Source organism: Panthera pardus, unplaced genomic scaffold, assembly GCF_024362965.1.
Source record: "Panthera pardus isolate Hobbes unplaced genomic scaffold, ASM2436296v1 HiC_scaffold_11, whole genome shotgun sequence".
In the NCBI taxonomy this organism is placed as follows: Eukaryota; Metazoa; Chordata; class Mammalia; order Carnivora; family Felidae; genus Panthera; species Panthera pardus.
The window spans coordinates 74,655,394-74,674,622 of record NW_026526666.1 but is presented as its reverse complement, the minus strand read 5'-3'; the positions used below and the strand labels follow the sequence as shown (position 1 = coordinate 74,674,622).

Here is a 19,229-nt window from a genome sequence, read left to right as displayed (position 1 = left end):
CATTTGGCAAATGGAGAAACTGAGGTTCAGACAGGAAGTAACCTGCCCCAGATCAAACCCCAGGATTATGTTCCAAACTTGAGATAAAGCTGAGAATACCAAATGTGGAAACCGCATTTCACAGTTTCCAACACAGGCTTTAACGTGCCCATTTGACAGATGGGTATTAACAGTGGGTATTAGAACTGTTCTGGCCTGGAATTCTGGTCCTGACTCCACATCCGATATGTGACCTTGGATCATTCATACCCTTCTCTGAGCTTCTTTTTCTCACCTATAAACTGAGAGGCTTGATGGGTTTGCTTTTTAAGTGCCCTGTTCTAGCATGGTCCATGATCAGTCCTGGAGGCTGGAGGTCAGTACGATCTGGGAGGTCGTGTGCACCTGTTGGGTGATCATTATTCAAAGCTTAATTATGGGTGAGTATTAAGCATAGCCCAGAGGGGACAGCTGTGAATTTGGGGTCACACAGTGAACTGGTGGCAATATCAGGATGAGAAGGAAGCTAGGCCTCCTGACGCCTCACCAACGCCCCCTCACTGCACCCCAGAGCTGCTCCCGGGACTCTCTGGGCCTATAGGTGTCAATGACTTCTTGACACAACCTCATGGACCTCCCCGAAGCTGTCTTGCCATTTCCTGAAGTCATATGCCTGGCATGTCCATGCCAGGCAGGTGCTGTGCTAGAGACTCTTCTTCCCATTCCCTTATTTAATCCTGGTGGGAGCCCATTTTACAGATGAGAAAGCTGAGGCTCGAAGGAGTTAAGAGATAATAATTGCTCATACTTTTGAGCCTTTCTTGACTGAATGCAAGACCCTTTGCTGGACACTCACTGAGATGAGGGGAGGGTGACAATCCAGCCTCCAAAATATCCCTCCCAAATAGCACCAAGACCTGCATGGGATCTGCCAGCCTGATTTAGACAGCAATTTGCATACAATTTACCCGGAAAGCTGCACTGTGAAAAATATAATTACTTTTTTAATATTCTTGCTCTGATGCGAATGCTTACCGCCCGGTAATGAATTACTTGCTTAATGAAGATAAACCTGAATTGGAGATGCACTTTGGAGAGCTGCTGGGGCAGCCGACTTGAAGCCATCATTTGCAGCTGTTAATCTCTGAAATTGATGCCCTTGTTGGTAGGATCATAAATCGAGGGGAAAATCTATGAGCTCCAGCGCCTCCAGTAACTTACTCTGTGGCACTGGTGGAGTCACTCGGCCTCTCGGTGTCTCAGTTTCCTCATCTGTCCATCGTATGGGGGTATGATAGAATCGTAGAAATGCAGGCATGGAATGGGCCTTCATTCAAGAATGATCGAGCATCTACAGTGCGCCAGGTAAGAGCCAGAGGGAGGAAGCGATTTATTTTCAAAGACACACATAGACTGAGGGGCTTGGGAACCAAAACTGCGCAGCGTAACCACATCTCTGCTCACAGGTGCTATACCTGGATCCTTGCTCCTAAATGGACTCTAAGCTACCTCCCGGCTGCTGGTGATGGAAGAGAGCACCAGGTAGGAGTCAGATCCTCATAGGAGGAAAAAACCCTGTGGTCTGGTGTGGCCACTGGAAACTGACTGTTCTTGTACCTGATGCTGGCCATTTCCGGGGACCAATCAGAGCCGAGGCCAAGACTCCCAAGTCCCCCTTCACAGAAGTTTCTCAACACATACACCCAGGTGAGGGCTGAGGGTTCCAGGATAAGTCCCCAGCTTAGTAAATACGTATTTACCTCCTTCTATGACAAGGTGTTATATAGGGTCTAGGGACATAATTATGAATAAGACCAACAAGTCACTGCCACAAAGACCCCAAATTCTAGAAAAGTGTGGCAACCACTTAGAAATAACGAGTCAACTAATAATAAAGATAATGTCAGATAGTGATAAATGCTATAAAATTTTTTAATGGATAATATGATGTAGAGCAATTGAGGAGACTGTTTTTACTTGTTAGTCAAACAGACCTTCCTAAAGAGGGGACACCTGGGCTAAAATCTAAATAACACTAAGAAATCATCCTTGTGGGCACCCTGGCTGACTCAGTCGGTGGAGCATGTGACTCTTAATCTGTGTTGTGTGTGAGTTCGAGTCCCACATTGGGTGCAGAGATTAACTAAATAAATAAGAAATCATCTTTGTAAATATCCAAAAAAAAAATGTGGTTCCAAGTAAGATTTGAAAAGCAGGCAGAAGCCAGGTCACAAAAAGCCATATAAGTTATGGAGGGGATTTCAGATTTTATTCTTAGTGCAAGGAGAAGTCGTTGGATGTTTTCATAAGGGGAGTGAGATGATTTATTGACATTTTAATAGATCATTCTGTAAGAAAAAAAATAGAAAATCTGGATAGCTCTATATCTTTTTTCGATAGCTCTATATCTATTAAAGAAATTGAATTTATAATATAAAAATTTCCCACCCAGATGGTTTCACTGGTAAATTCTATCAAATATTTAAGGAATAAATAATACCAATTGTACACAAACTCTTTCAGAAACTAGACAAAAAAAGAACATACCCCAATTCTCCTATTGGTTATTTATTTCTGCACAACTATCCCTAAATGTAGTGGCTTAAAACAATACTTTATTATTATTATATCTCATGATTTAGACAGGCCACACAGTGGGGTTGGCTTGTCTATGCTCCACAATATCTGGGCCTCAGCTGGGCTGAGATGACTCAAATGTCTAGGGATTATAACAACTGGAAGCTAGCTTAGCAATGTTTCTCTCTCTCTCCATATGGCCTCTTGGTTAGCGTGGGTCCCCTTACAGCATGGTGGTCTCATTTCCTGCATGGCAGACTGGGGCTCTAGCTGTGAGCATTCCAAGAAGACGGGAAGAAGTTGCAAAGCTTCTTAGGACCTAGCTTTGGAAGGACACCGCTGTTGGTCAAGCAAGTGCTCAAGTCAGCACAAATTCAAAAAGAAGAGAATTAGGCTCCACCTCTCAATGGAAAGTAGCAAACAATTTGTGGCAGTCTTTAACCTAACACACCTCTGATGCCAAAACCTGACAAAGACATTACAAGAGAAGGAAATTATTGTGCAATATTACTCACAAAAAAATGTAAAACTCCTTAAGAAAATATTACCAATCAAGTCCAACAACATATATAAAAGAGAAAACATTATTACTAAGTGTGGTTTATTCTAGGAATGTAAGTTTAACATTACAAAAAAAATCAATCCATTTGGGGTGCCTGGGTGGCTTAGTGGGTTAAATGTCCAACTCTTGATTTCAGCTCAGGCCATGATCTCATGGTTAGTGGGATTGAGCCCCTCATTGGGCTCTGTGCTGACGGTGTGGAGCCTGCTTGGGATACTCTCTCTGCCTCTCTCTGCCCCTCACCCACTCATTCTCTCTCTCTCTCTCTCTCTCTCTCAAAATAAAGAAAATAAACATTTAAAAAATCCATTTAATTCACATTAACAGAATAAAGAGGAAAAACCATAACATTGTCTCAATAGATGCAGTAGAAGTACATTTGACAAAATCCAACACCCATTTATGATAAAAAAAAAACCTCTTAGCAAACTGGGAATAGAAGGGATAAAGTATATCTATACTGAACTTACAGTTAATACCATACTTACTAGTGAAAAAAAATGAATGCTTTTCTCCACTTTAGGAACAAGGCAAAGATGCTTGCTTTCATTGCTTCTATTCAACATTGTACTGGAAATTCTAGCTAGCCAGTGCAATAAGGCAAGAAAAGGAAATAAAAGGTATAAGGACTGGAAAGGAAGAAGTAAAACTGCTTTTATTTGTAATAAGGGATCCTTAAAACAACTACCAAGCTCATAAAAGAATTTGACATATTTGCAAGATACAAAGTCAATATGCAAAAATTAATTGCATTTCTATATATCAACAGTAAGCAGCTGGAAAAGGGGAAATTAAAAAAACTTATTTATAATAGCATAAAAAGCACAAAATACTGGGAAAAAATAGGAAAAATCATGCAAAAATCTCTAAACTAAATACTATAAATCAGTGTTGAAGAAGACCTAAATAAATGGACTGGTAGACTATGTTTATGGATTGAAAAGCTCAATATTAGTAAGATGTTCGTTGTGCCTAAATTGACCTATATGCTCACGGCAATCTCAGTCAAAGCCCAGTACGGTTTTTTGTTGCCGTTAAGATGACAAGATTATTCTAAAATTTATGGGAACATTCACAGGAATTAAATAGCCAAGATAATTTTGAAAAAGTTTAAGGACTCACCCTAGCTGATCTAAAGAAATAGTTTATACATAACCCACTTTGGGTTATTGGTGTGGACCGGATGAGAGATGATGGGAACTGGGACTCTGGCGAGAGTAAAGACGATGGAGAGAAATGGAAGTTTGGAGCTATATTTTGGAGATGGAGGCAGCACAGTGAGATCTGTAGATGATTGTAAGTGAGGAGTGACGGAAAGAGAAGAACTAAATGTAATTTTTGCTTGAACAACTGGGTCTTAATGGTGTGACTTAATGAGATGGGAAAAGTGGTGGAGAGAGATGGAATAGGAGAAGTGTTGAGTCTCTGTTCCATGTGTATTAAGTCCGAGAGACCCAGGAGGCCTATATGGGGAGGTTTCAAACAGGCTGTTAAATATATAGGTTTGGAGTTCTAGGGAGAGATCAAGAACTGGAAATATAAATTTTGGAGTCAGTGTAGAAATGACACATATGGGCCTGGGTGAGATCACCTAGCCTGGGGAAGTAGACAGAAGGAAGAGGAGGGAGGGCCAAAGATTATTCCTTGGAGCACTCTTACCTTCAGAGGGAAGAGAAGCAGTAAGGCCTAACTCAGGAGTCTGGAAAGAAAGGTGGGAGGACAGTCAGGAGAATGTGATGCAGGGAAAGTCACGGGGATCGGAGAGGGGAGACGAGAGACATGGGAGGGGAATAACTCACATTGCTCCGTATCTTCCATGTGCCAGGCACTGGCTTGGGACCTTCACGTGCGCTGTCTCAGGACAACCTTGTGCAGTAGGTATTGTTCCTGAGACTCAGATTGATGAACTGACTTGTCCCAGTCTTATAAGCAGGAAGCGGGGAGCCCGGCTCTGCAGCCAGACCTGGCTTTGCAGTTCTTTCCACCAACCCCAAGCTGCTACCTTCTCCCGGTGCCTCCAGCAGGGGGTGCAAGACTAGGGGAAGGCGCTTAACGGTTCCTTGTCTGTAGATTGTTCATCTTTCAGGGTTATGAGGATAAAATGAGATAATCTGTGTTAAGCACCTGGTAGTGCTTGTTGAGCCCTTGCTAAACAGTGACGACTGCAGCTGTATGTGCAGAGCACAGAGGAGTCCTATGGTCAGTGAGACCACTGCCGGGGGAAGGGTGCAGGGGAAGGTTGTGACGGGCTTCAGGCTTCCTGGAGAAGATGCAGTGTGAGCTGAGGACTCCGCGGTTCCAAACACTGGTCTGTGATGAAGTTTCCAGTGGCTCCTGGACCAAATGAGAAAAAGGACGATGCAATAGGTTTTACGTAACGCCAAATGTGTTCCGATGTAAAGGATTGCTCTCTTTGTTTAATGTTTGTTTATTTTTGAGAGAGCGCTCACGCAGGCACGCGAGAGTGCAGGGGAGGGGCAGAGAGAGAGAGGGTGAGAGAATCCCAAGCAAGCTCTGCAAGGTCAGCGCGGAGCCTGATGCAGGGCTGGAACTCACGAACCTGTGAGATCATGACCTGAGCCAAGATCAAGCGTAGGATGCTTAACCGACTGAGTCACCCAGGCGAGAAAGGATTACACTTTCTCTTGAGATTGGCCTTCCTACTTCGTTGGTATTAAAGCATTCTTTTTGTGAAACCACGGTGGATAGAGAGTGGTAGTTATATTTTAAATATTGTTCCTGATGAAATGAAAACGTGGCAACCTTCTGTCATTCTCTGAACTTTCTTTTGAAGCTTTTAACTGGTTAATGAAATTCAAAACTATGAGAACCACTGACAGCTGGCGTGGAGAGGGCATTCTTGGCAGAGAGAGCTGCATGTGCAAACACAAAGGTGCAGGGAAAAGCACAGTGTATTCTGGAACCGCAAACAAGTAGCAAGAGTAGCAGGGACACCTGAGGAGAGGGGTTTGCAGTGAGTCTGAACAAGGGAGCAGAGGCCAAGTACTGGGGTGGGGTGGTCACCACGCTGAAATCCCCGCCCTCAACCTTTCAAAGGCCCAAAGTGACAGGGGAAGTCCCTCTGGCCTGAGCCTGAGCCCCAGGGCATCCCATGACCGTGCCGGATACGTGCGCGCAGCGCGCGTGCGCATGTGTGCACGTGCACATGCGCACAAATCCTTGGTGAAGAAAGGAGTCTCGGAAGAGGACAGCGTTAAGGACGAGAGGGGCCTGGCCTAATAAGTGAAGAGACACACAGGATGGAGAGAGAAACCAGGAAAGGCAGTGGGGAGAAAAGGAAGGAGAACCCCAGGACTATCTAAGTTGGGGGAGCAGAGACTGCATGTCTGAGCACAAGTGTGTGTGTGAGTGTGTGTGTCCCTGAGATCTTGCGTGTCTGTGTGTTTGTGCATTTGCACCCTACATAATGTGTCTTTCTTTCTTTCTTTCTTTCTTTCTTTCTTTTTTTTTTTTTTAGATTTTTTGATGTTTATTTATCTTTGAGAGAGACAGAGCATGGGCAAGGGAGGGGCAGAGAGAGAAGGAGACACAGAATCCGAAGCGGGCTCCAGGCTCTGAGCTGGCAGCACAGAGCCCGACGCGGGGCTCGAACTCATGAACCGGGAGATCGTGACCTGAGCCGAATTCGGTCACTTAACCGACTGAGCCAACCAGGCGCCCCACATGTGCCTATTTCTTACACATGATACTTGAAGGTGGACCTGGGGGAGGGCAAGTACTTGAACCCATGTCCTTGTCAGCCTTGAGAGCCCTCCAGCTGGAGTGCGGGGCGGGAGAGGCCCTGTGGGGCAGGGGTGGCCTTTCCAGAGCCCTGCTCTCAGCCTGGCTCCGTCGGTAGAGGCTCAGTTTGCCTGTCTGCAACGCTCTCCACCCCCCCACCTCGGTGTCTCCCTCCGAGGCTGGTCTTGGGCTCCAGATGGCTCAGCTCACTGTCCCTGTGAGCAGACCGAGGTCAGCCTGGCCGCCCTCCTCAATGCCCACCTCCCCCCTGCCTCAGGTCCCCTCTTGCAGGTTTCTCCCGAGTCAGGCCTCTCTGATGGGTCTTGGAAAGCAGGCTTCCCCCTCAGTGCCTTGCCTTTGCCGCTTGGCCTCTTGGCCCACGTCCAGGAGCCTGCCAGGGGGAGTTCAGCAGAGAGAAAAAGTGGGGCAGGGTGGGCGGTTGTGTCTGGGCGTGATGAGGGTACCCCGTGAGTGTGTGTCCGTGTAAGTTGGAGCATGACAGGTGTATCCGTGAGCAAATGGCATGCCCGTGTCAGAGCGCCCCTGGCAACGCTGATGTGTGAGTGTGTGCAAGACAAGACTGTGTGTGAAAGTGGGGGGGGGGAGGGGCTGTGAGTACAAGCTCACATTTATCAAGCGCCCACTGTTAGGCAGGCAGGACGCTAAGTGCTTCGCTCAGATTATCTCATTTAATAAGTGTGACAGCATGTGAGAGGGTGAGAGAGGGGCGCAGAGGGCGGGTGGCTGGAGTCCTCGCGCACTGCGCCCCAGCAGAGCCACCCAGGCAGGTGTGAAGCGGGCCTCAGGCCCATCACCATATGGAGGCCGGCAGCAGGAGGGAAGAGGCTATTCCCTGGGGTCCAGCCCGGCTCCCTGTCCCGTCCTCAGCTCTTCCCAGGGATGGGCTGACTCCCTCCCAGGACAGAAGACTGCCTGGTTCTTGTGTTCCCTCCCACTGTGCTTAGCACGGGCTTAACCAGGTGCTTAACCGGCCCCTATTCTTCCATAGAGGGCGAGGCAGGCCCTTGGAAACGTCTGTGCATTGGTTCAGCCCGGTCCTTACTCTGTAAATGTCACATGAAGGGGAGGAGAAGCCCCATGGGTCAGAAGCCAGGCCTCACAAACAAAGGAAGGAGTGGCTGCAGCTGTCTGAGCTGAGCCAAAATGGCTAAGGTGCCATTAGACTCACCCGAGGCCTCAGAGGCCCCTTCTTTGGCCCATTGCTTTATCCCACTCCTGTTTGGGTCTCAGGTAAGTGAAGGTGCTTGGAAGTGAGCACTGGGGTCTCTTGTCACCCCGGTGGTAACACTGCAAGGATTTCTAGAGGAACAGTGACAGGAAGGAGGGGGAGGGAAGAGGGCGGAGGGAGGAAAACCATGGAGGTAAATGGAGTCTCTCCTGTCCCCTGCATCAACCACCCCGTGGGGGCAGGCCAGTTATTCAGAGACATGCTCTACAAGTATCAGAAGACCCAGAACAGCAGCCGTGGGGAGGGCTTCCGGGAGGAAGCTGGCGGCCCTGGAACACAGGATTGCCACAGGGAGGGGTCGGAACTGGGGGAATAGTTCCAGGAAGGGCCAGCAAGTACGTTTGGGGGTCAAATGCACCTCCGAAAGAGCACGTCACCTCCCACCCCCTCCCTGAGATGGTAGTTTTCAGGAAATTACTAGTATTAGTTTATCATTTGTTGAGTATTTTGAGAGAAATACGATATTATTCCTGCATGAGGAAATCAAGTTTCAAAAAGGCAAAGGTCCTTGTCCAAAGCCTCACACAGAACCAGTGCCGGGATCTGAACCCAGGGCTCGGCTTCAAGCCTCGTGTACTGACCAACTCGTGTCACACTGCTGCCCATGTCTCAAGCCCACCCCTGCTAGGTCTCGGAAGTTGTGGCACCAGCACGGGCCAGGCTTTGGGGCTCAAAACCTCAGCGTCCCCTCCACCACCACTTCCAACAGGTGCCAGATCCTGAGTATCCTTCCTCCTCAGGGTTGCAATCAGACGGCTGTGGATTCCGATCCCAGCTCCATCACTTGTCAGCTGGGTGATCCTGGGGAAGTCACTTAACCTCTCTGTGCCTCAGTTTTCTTTACTGAGGGAAAGAGAATGGCACTTAGAGGATTGTGGTGAGATTTTTTATAAGTTTATTTATTTATTTTGAGAGAGTGAGGGAGGGGCAGAGAGGGAAGAAGAGAGAGAATCCCAAGCAGGTTCCGCACTGTCAACGCAGAGCGCGGCTGTGGGCTTGAACTCCCGAGCCATGAGATCGTGACTTGAGCCAAAGTCAAGAGTGGGACACTCAACCGACTGAGCCACCCAGGCGCCCCAGGGTTGTAGGGAGATTTTAACCAGTGAATGCCTGTAAGGAACGGAGCACAATGTCCAGCATAATAGATACTCAGGAAACGTGAGCTATTTTTATTTCCACTAAACTACATGCTGTTCTTGTAACTGTCCTACACAGGGACCTGTCACTCCTGCCTCATACCTTGCAGATGAACAAGGCAGACTGGCCGGAAATTCCAGAATACATCATGCTACCTGCACCGGTCTGGCTCAGGCTACCGTAACAAAGCCCACAGGCTGGGGGCTTAAACAATGGAAATTTATTTCCTCACGGTTCTGGAGGCTAGAAGTCCAAGATCAATAAAAAGTGTTGGCAGGTTTGGTTTCTCTGAGGCCTCTCTCCTTGGCTTGCAGACACATGGCCTTTCCTCTGTGTGTCTTTTCCTGTCTCTTTGTGTGTCCAAATTTCTTCTTCTTATAAGGGAACCAGTCAGATTGGATTAGGGCCCACCCATATGACATCATTCAACCTTAATTACTTCTTTAAAGGCCCTATCGCCAAATACAGCCACTTTCTGAGGTATTGGGGTTTAGCGCTCTAACATACAAATATTATGGGGGACACAGTTCAGCTCATAATATGACGTTCCTTTTCCGGGTGTTTGCTCGTGTTGCCTTTCTCTCTGCCTGGAACACTGTCCACATTCTCTCCTCCCATCCCCTGAAGACAGCCTCCTACTCATCGTCTAAAACTCAGAGCATCACCACCACCAAGAAGGCTTCCTGGCTAGACTGCTATCTCCTCTGGCCTCCCACAGCACCCTACCCATATCATGGCAGGCACCACACTCTAAGAACTGTCTTTTCATATTGCCTGTCTCCCCTGCTCAGGTAGATGTCTATTGTTTTGATCTGTACAGCATTTTCTCTGCCCCTTCCTCACATGGAAGAAATGACACTCCCACTGGTACCTCCCCTCCTCACGGCCTCATTTAACCTTTCACCTCCTCACAGGACCCATCTCCCCGGTCACCCTGGGGGTTAGGGCTTCAAGATATGAATGAGTGCAGGAGGGACACAAACATTCAGTCCACAACAGTTGGTGAGAATGTGGAGGAATTAGGACTCTCATATCTTGTTGGTGGGAATGCAAAATGGGGCACCAAATCATGGTTCCTGCTGCTTGCCACTGGGATGAGCATGTGACTCCTTCCTTGAGCTTTTCACCTGTGAATGCTGGGTGAGAAGATACTTCCATTTCCCCTGGGGTCCAGAACGATGTAAGCCTGGAGCTTTGTGTGGCCGTGCCCCACTCTCCTCCCACCACGAAGGGCCTCAGAGGAAACACCTACTGTGGGCCAGATTCTTGAATGAACTGTAAACATTTCATGTTTCATTTTCTAGTGTTTGGGATAAGTAACACATTGAAATGGTTCAAAAACTCAAAATAATATATAAAGCTATACAATGAGAGTGCTCAGTTTTATTCCTGTTCCTGACCCACCTCCGGCCACATGGCTAATCGCTTTATTTCCTGTAGATCCTTCAAATGGTTATCTATGGCAATATAAGCAAGTAACAATTATATGTGTGTGTGTGTGTGTGTGTGTGTGTGTGTGTGTATTATTGTCTCTCTCTTTTTTTAAAGCAGTGGCCTTTGGATCTGAAAGTCTGGGTTTCAGGCACACCACATTTTTTCCTGATGTTTTGTTTGTTTGTTTGTTTGTTTGTTTATTTATTTATTTGAGAGAGAGAGAGAGAGACAGAGCAAGCACAAGTGGGTGGGGGAGGGGCAGAGAGAGAGAGAGAGAGAGTGAGAGAAAGAGAGAGAAAACCTCAAGCAGGCTCTGCACTGTCAGCAACGAGCCCGATGTGGGGCTCGATCTCGCAAACCATGAGATCATGACCTGAGCTGAAATCAAGAGTCAGACACTAAACTGACTGAGCCACCCAGATGCCCCTCTCCCTCTTTTGTCAAAGAAAGAATACTATACACACATATACTATATTATATAGTATTATATATAGTTCTACACCTTGTTTGTTTTCCTTTACCAATATATTCTGGTATGCTTTCTATAAAGTACCTCGTGACCCTTCTCTTTTTTACAGCTGCATAATATTCCAACGTGGGAATGAACTACACAGTTCCTGATGATGAACACCAGGGTTATTTCCAATCTGTTGCAACCAATAGGCTGTGTAGGTATCGTTTTACATGAGTATAAGAATATACGTGGGCTTAATAATAAAATGATAAGCCAATTGAAAAAACTGGGCAAGGTATTTGAATATACATTCCTCTAAAGAAGATACACGAATGGCTGATAAGCACATGAAAAGATAGTCACCATTGTTAGCCATTAGGGAAACCCAAATCTAAACCACAATGAGATACCACATCCACGAGGATGGCAATAATCAAAAAGACAGACAATAACAAGTGTTGGTGTCTTAGCCTACTCAGGTTACTATGACAAAAAGACCACAGACTGGTTGGTTTAAACAACAGAAATTTATTTCTCGTAGCTCTAAAGGCCAAGAAGTCCAGGATTAAGGTGTTGGCCAATTGGTTTCTTGTGAGACTTCACTTTCTGGTTGTAAATGGCTGCCATGTCACTGTGTGCTCGATGGACTCTTTGTGCACGTTCAGAGAAAGGAGAGAGAGCTCTGCTGTCTCTTCTTATAAGGGCAGCGATCAGATTAGAGTTCCACCATTAGGACTTCATTTAAGCTTTCACCTCCTCACGGGCCCCATCTCCAAACAGAGCTGCACTGAGGGTTAGGGCTTCCGCATATGAATTTGGGAGGCATGAAAACATTCCGTCCCTAATAGTTGGTGAGACTGTGGAGAAATTGGAACTCTAATACCTTGTTGGTGGGAAGGCATAATGGTGCAACCACTTTGGAAAACAGTTTGGAAGTTGTTTGAAATGTTAAACATGGAGTTATCCTTTGACTCAGAAAGTCTACTCCTAGGTAGATATCCAAGAGAAATGAAAACATGTGTCCACGCAAAAACTTGTACGTGCATGTTCATAGCAGCATTATTCATAACAGGCAAAAATAGAAACAATCCAAATGTTGGATTCATCAACCGGTGAATGGGTAAAGATGTGGTATATCCAGATAATGGAATATTATTAAGCAATAAAAGCAATGAAGTACTGATCCATGCTACAGTATAGATGAAACTTGAAAGCATTATGCTAAGTGAAGGAAGCCAGCCACAAAGGATGACATTTGTATGAATTCCATTTATATGAAATTTCCAGAATAAGCAAATCTGTGGAGAGAGAAATCAGATTCGTTGTTGTCTGGGGCTGAGGCAATTGGTAGGAAATACGGGGATTGCTAATAGGTATGGAGTTTCTTCCGGGGGGGTGGGGGGGTAGAAATCTTTTAAAATAGGTTGTACCACTCTGTGAATAAACCAAAGTCATTATATTTTACAGGTTAAATGGGTGAATTGTGTGGTATCAGAATTATAACTTGAAAAAACTGTTGATATAAATAGAGTCCCAGAACTGCAACTGCTGGGCAAAAGGGTAAATGCATTTAAAATTTGATCAGTATTGACACATGTGGCTAGAAGGTTCTTACATTTTTCATTCTCACTAGCGATACATAAAAGTGCAAGGTGGGTACTATTATCTCTATTTTATACAAGAAACTGAGGCCTGGATAATCCAATATCACGCAATAAATAATATCCAAGATGTAATAAATCAGCTGGTGCTCTGTTGCATCTTACTTATTTGGTGTTTTTCCTTTTTTTCTAAAAATTTTTTTTTTTAACATTTATTTTTGAGCGACAGAGACAGAGCACGAGTGGGGGAGGGGCAGAGAGAGAGAGGGAGACACACAATCTGAAGCAGGCTCCAGGCTCTGAACTGTCAGCACAGAGCCCAACGTGGGGCTTGAACTCATGAACCTGAGCTGAAGTCAGGTGCTTAGCCGACTGAGCTACCCAGGTGCCCCCCATTTGGTGTTTTTCCAACAGTCATTTGATCTTCTAAAAACAAGAAGAATTTTTGATTGCATTGATTTTCTCTATGATTTTTCTGTTTTCTATATCATTGATTTATGCTCTGATGTTTGTTATTTCTTCTTTTCTGCTGACTTGGGCTTAATTTACTCTTCTTTTTCTAGTTCTTAAGGTAGAAGCTGATGACACTGATTTGAGACCTTTCTTGTTTTCTAATTCAGGTGTTTAGTCCTATAAACTTTTTCCTAAGTATGTTTCTTAGTGTCATTTCACAAATTCTGATATATTGTATTTTCATTCTCATGCAGTTGAAAATACTTTTTTTTTTAGAGAAAGGTCTTAAACTTTTTTTTGAACTTTTATTTATTTTTGAGAGACAGAGAGAGACAGAGCATGAGCAGGGGATAGGCAGAGAGAGAGGGAGACACAGAATCTAAAGCAGGCTCCAGGCTCTGAGCTATCAGCACAGAGCCTGATGCAGGGCTCAAACCCACAAACTGGGAGATCATGACCTGAGCTGAAGTCGGATACTTAACCAACTGAGCCACCCAGGCACCCCAGTTCAAAATACTTTCTAATGTTCTTTATGATTTCTTCTTTGGCCCATGGGATATTTAGAAGTATGTTAATGAGTTTCCACATATTTAGGGGATTTTATAGATATCTTTTTATTATTGATTTCTAATTTAATTCTATTATAGTCAGAGAACATACTTTGTCTAATACTAAATTTATTAAAACTTGTTTTATGGTCTAGTTTGGTAAATGTTTTGTGTGCATTTTAATAAAGTATACTCTACTGTTGTTGGGTGAAGTGTTTTATAAATGTCAATTAGGCCAAGTTGGTTGACAGTGTTTATGCCTACTATATTCTTGCTGATTTTCTGCCTGTTTATTCTATTGATTACTGAGAAAGGAATATTGAAGTATCCCCATCTATAATTGTAGATTTTCTCATTTATCCTTGAAATTCTATCAGTTGTTGATAGAATTTAAATTTATACTTAAAGTAGTTTCTTGGGGTGGCTGGGTGGCTCAGTCAGTTGAGTGTCCAACTCTTGATTTTACCTCAGGTCATGATTCTAGGGCTGTGGGATTAAGCCTAGCATTGGACTTCATGCTGAGTGTGGAGCCTGCTTGAGATCCTTTCTCTCTCTGCCTCTGTCCTCTCTCCAACTCACACTCTCTTTCTCTCTAAAATAAAAATAATAATAATAAAATAAAGTAAGTTTCTTATAGGCAACATGTAATCAGATCTTGCTTTGGATAAACAGTCTGACAATCTTGGCCTTCTAATTATGTTTTTTTGACCATTTACAGTTAATGTGATTATTAATATGAATGGGTTTAAATCTACCTTGCTATTTATTTTCTCTTTGTCCCATGTGTTCCTCATTCCCCTTTTCCCTATTTTTCTGATTGTGTTTTTTTAAATATCATTTTATGTCCTTTATTGTTTTAATTGGCTATATATGTATATATTTCTTGGTGGTTACTTTGGGGTTTATAGTATACATCTTTAATTTATCCCAATCTATCTTCAAAAACTATTATACCACTTCATGTATGGAATAAGAATCCTATAAGAGTATGTGCTTTCATTTCCCCCAGGCTTTATGCTATTGTTGTCACACATTTTACTTCTATATGTGTTATGAACCGAGAATACTCGTTATGTGTTTTTGCTTTAACCAATAAATTATTTTTTTTATTTAAAAAAAATTTTTAACGTTTATTTATTTTTGAGACAGAGAGAGATAATGCATGAACGGGGGAGGGTCAGAGAGAGAGGGAGACACAGAATGTGAAACAGGCTCCAGGCTCTGAGCTGTCAGCACAGAGCCCGACGCGGGGCTCGAACCCACGGACTGTGAGATCGTGACCTGAGCTGAAGTTGGACGCTCAGCCGACTGAGCCACCCAGGCGCCCCTAAATTATCTCTTAGATATATTTTTAAATAAGAAAAAAAGTATTTGATATTTTGCCCCATAGTTATCATTTCGGGAGGCCTTCCTTGTTTTGTGTAGATCCAAGTTTCTATCTGGTATTTTTCCTTTGGTCTCAAGGACTTCCTGTAGCATTTCTTACAATGCAGTTTTGATAATAATTATTATTTCAGCTTTTTTTTTTTTTTTAATCTTGGAAGAAGTCTTATTTCACCTTTGTTTTGAAATACATTTTCAGTGGGTACAGAATTCTAGATTGATGGGGGCTTTTTGTTTTATTTTTACATTCCATACTTTAAAGATGTTTTACCACTGTCTTCTGACTTGAATTGTTTCTGATGAGAAGCCTGCTGTCATTCTTATCTTCATTTCTTTGTATGTAATCCGTCTCTTTTTCTCTGGCTGTTTTCGGATTTTCTCCTCATCACTGGTTTTAAGCAATTTTACTATTACAAAGTTATAATAATAAACTTGCCTTTGTGAAGTTTTATTCATGTTTCCTATACTTGATGTTCTGTGAGATTTTTGATCCCCTGGTTTAGTTTTTATCAAATTTGAAAATTTTGACTATTATTTCTTTAAAATATTTCTGCTCCCCTCCTCTTTTGGGGACCCCAGTTACAAATATACTAGGCCTCTTAGAGTTGTCCCACAGCTCATTGATGATCTGTCCATGTTTAAAAAATTTTTTTATTCTCTATATATTTCATTTGGGATCTTTCTATTGCTATGTCTTCAAATGTACTAATCCTTTCTTCTGTGCTATCAAATCTGTTATTAATCCTTATCAGTGTATTCTTCACCTCAGACACTGTATTTTTCATCTCTAGAACTTAAATTTGGCCTTCCTCCCTCCCCACACCCATCCCAGTATCCACGTAATGTGATCAGTCGTTACTTTAGCTTCCTGAGCATATGGAATATAGTTCTATTGTTTTAATATCCTTATATGCTAATTCTATCTTCTGTGTTATTTTGGGGTCTGTTTCTTTTTTCTTTTTTTTTTTAACGTTTATTTATTTTTGAGACAGAGAGAGACAGAGCATGAGCAAGGGAGGGGCAGAGAGAGAGGGAGACACAGAATCCGAAACAGGCTCCAGGCTCTGAGCTGTCAGCACAGAGCCCGACGCAGGGCTCGAACCCACGGACCGTGAGATCATGACCTGAGCCGAAGTCGGACGCTTAACCGACCGAGCCACCCAGGCGCCCCTTTGGGGTCAGTTTCTATTGATAAACTTCTCCTTATCAAGGATTGCATTTTCCTGCTTTTTTTTTTTTTTTCATGTATGCTAGTTTTAGGTTGGATTCCAGACATTGTGAATTTTACCATGTGTGCTGGCCATTTTAATGTTCCTATAAATATCCTTGAGCTTTGTTCTAGGATGCAGTCAACTTACTTGATACTTGAAAAAGAGTTTGATTCTGTTGAGACTTGCGTTTCAGCTTAGGTCCTTAGGCAGGACTATTACCTTTTTTCCCACTCCTGAAGCAATAGCCTTCTAAGGAATCAATTAGATGCCCCATGACTTACGAGGTTTTTCACTCTGATTGGCAGGGATACAAACCGAATGGTCTTGTGTGTACTTTGCAAACTGTTTCCTCTGCTCCTTTGGGATGTTCTTTCCTCCAATTCTGATAGTTTCCTCACACACAAGTGCCGTTCAATATTCAGTTGAAGGCTTGAGGGGAACTCTCTGTAGATTTTTGAGGCTCTCTCTCTCTCTGCAAGGCTCTCTTCTCTGCAGTTCTCTGCCCAGTGAACTCTAGTTGCTTTGGCCTCCCCAGACTCCTTGCTGTATCTTCTTAATGCAGAGACAGCTGGGACCCCGCTCCCTGTGCTGCAGCCTGGAAACTCTCCCCAGGCAGAAGCTGGCAATCGTAGGGCTCACCTCATTAGTTTCTCCTCTCTCAGGGCTTGCTATTTTGTGCTGCCTGATGTTCAATGTCTGAAAACTGTTGTTTTGTATATTTTCTGTGGGTTTTCAGTTGCTCAGAACAGAGGGTAAATTGACTCCCTGTTGCTTGCTCTTTCCAAAAGTGCTATAGCTACATTTTAATATTTAGCTATGACTGTGATCTTAAATATTAGATATGACTAACCCATTTTACAGATGAGGAAAATTGAGGCTTAAAGAAGGCGTTACAGAAGAGTTGGGAGGCAGAATAATGTAACACGTAAAAAGATGGATTGTTTGACTCTCAGATTCCCCATTTTTAGTTGTGAGACCTTGGACAAATTGTCTAGCCTCTCTGTGCTTCATTTTCCTCACTTGTATCAGTGGGATGATAATAATAAAAACTACCTTATGGGACTGTTATGAGGATTAAATGAGTTAATATATATAACTGGCATATAGCTACTATGTAAGTATGCGTTATTATTATCAGGGCAGAATAGTTGACAAATCTAGCCGAGTGACAAGCAGACTCATTTTGAATTCCAGCTCCATCACTCGCTCACTCCCTGTGAACTCCTCGCCCTGTGCATCAGTCAAGGTTCAGTTAGAGAAGCCGGACCACTAAGGAGGTTCTAACCAGAACCGTGCCGGAAAGAGCATTCTGGGAAATGTAGTTCAGCTGAGCCGAGGTGACACATCGCAAAGCCCGTCACACCACGCCACTTCTCTGCGCTGAGAATCGAGTTCCTCATCCGTGAGATGGGATAGTAACTCATGGAATGAAATGAGATGATGCACCTGAAGCGCTTGACACGTCGTCTGGGTTCAAGAAACGGTTCTTACTGCCCGGGATCCCACCTCTAATAATGGCAAGAGGCGTGAGCTATCCCCAAAGCCTGTTGCTCTCCCCCTTTCGCCGTGCTGCCTCCCTGTGCCGGGCCTGGAAGTATGGAAACGAGGAGGACAGTTCCTATCCCCGGACAGAGGGGTAGGCCAGGGGCACGAGTAAGTGTAATAGGGGACAGGAAAAGGAAAGCGGTCACCGTGAATGGGACCGCCCACAAGACTGGCACTGAGCTGGATCCTCTACAGGGAGAAGCGGAGGAAGGGACCAGGATTTTCTGCATGCCTACTGTGTGCCAGGCACTGTGGGAGGCACTTTACGTGACCATCGCAGTGAGTCATCACAACCAAAAAACGAGCTAGGTAGTATTATTATCCCTGCAATACAGACAAGGGAACTGAGACTCAGAGAGAGTAAGTCCCCTGCCCTTGGTCACTGAGTGACCACCTGCCAGAGCCCCCGCGTCCCCGGAGACGGCTAGAGTGGCGGTGGAAGCGGCAACGTGGGGTCATCCCGGAGGCGGTGGCTCTCCGGAGCTGGCAGCCAGGGCTGGCTCCGCGCCCCGCCAGGCCAGCCTCTGTGCCCGTGTCTGCCCGTGGGCGGCAGGCGCTCTGGTGGCTGCAGTGCCGTGGTGGTGGCAGCGGCGGGCGGCAGCAGGGAGACAGTCACACCTCGCTGTTTTGTAAACTGTTTCTCACAGCTTGTTTGTTCCGGGTTAGGGCTGGAGCGGCACCGTATGGAAGTGTGACTCATTGTTTAATGTGGCAGCTCATTAGCAGATCTTGTTGCTGCCTCTGATTTCTCTGCTCCCGCTAATTGGAGAGCCCAGTGGGGCCCCGGCTTCCCGTGAAGAACAAGCCAGTCCCCAGGGCTCCAGCCGGCCCTTGCCCCTCCGGCTCCCAAGGAGGCCACCCCACGAGGTGGGCACTGGAATCAGCCAGGCTGGGTTCAAATCCCAGCTCATCCCGGCTGTGTAACCTTGGGCAAGGAGCCTGGTCCGCCCCTCTCTGAGCCTCAGTTTCCCTACCCAGCCGGTGGAGGAAGTAGTGGCCACCTCATCAGAGTGGGTGGGAGGAAGAGTAAGCATAAAGTCTCCTGGCGCATAATAGATGCTCAGTAAGTAGGTGTTGTAGTGCTACTATCATCAGGCCAGAACCTGAGGGAACCCCTCAGTCCTGACCCCCTGGGGCAGCCACCCAGGCCAGAGGAAGTGCGAGGCTCCAGGTGGGAGGACCTATTCGCTGCAGGTAACCTAACAACACTTCTTCCTCGCATGCTGTCCCTCCTCAGGCAGATCTGCCAGGCTCTGTCCACCCTCTGCACCCCTGGAAGAGGGAGCCACAGTGCGGGCCCAGCCTTGAGTGGGGGTCGGCCTCCCTGGAGCTCTCCCTTAGGCCCCTGTTCTCAT

General features: G+C 45.2%; 1 long non-coding RNA gene across 1 annotated transcript; it reads left to right on the top strand.

The window, feature by feature from the left end:
* Nucleotides 1–1,444: 1,444 nt before the first annotated feature.
* Nucleotides 1,445–18,926, top strand: LOC109254882 (uncharacterized). Its single transcript, XR_002075008.2, has 3 exons — nucleotides 1,445–1,521; nucleotides 11,258–11,347; nucleotides 17,524–18,926. It is a non-coding gene; the product is annotated as an uncharacterized LOC109254882 (long non-coding RNA).
* The last annotated feature ends 303 nt before the right edge of the window (nucleotides 18,927–19,229 follow it).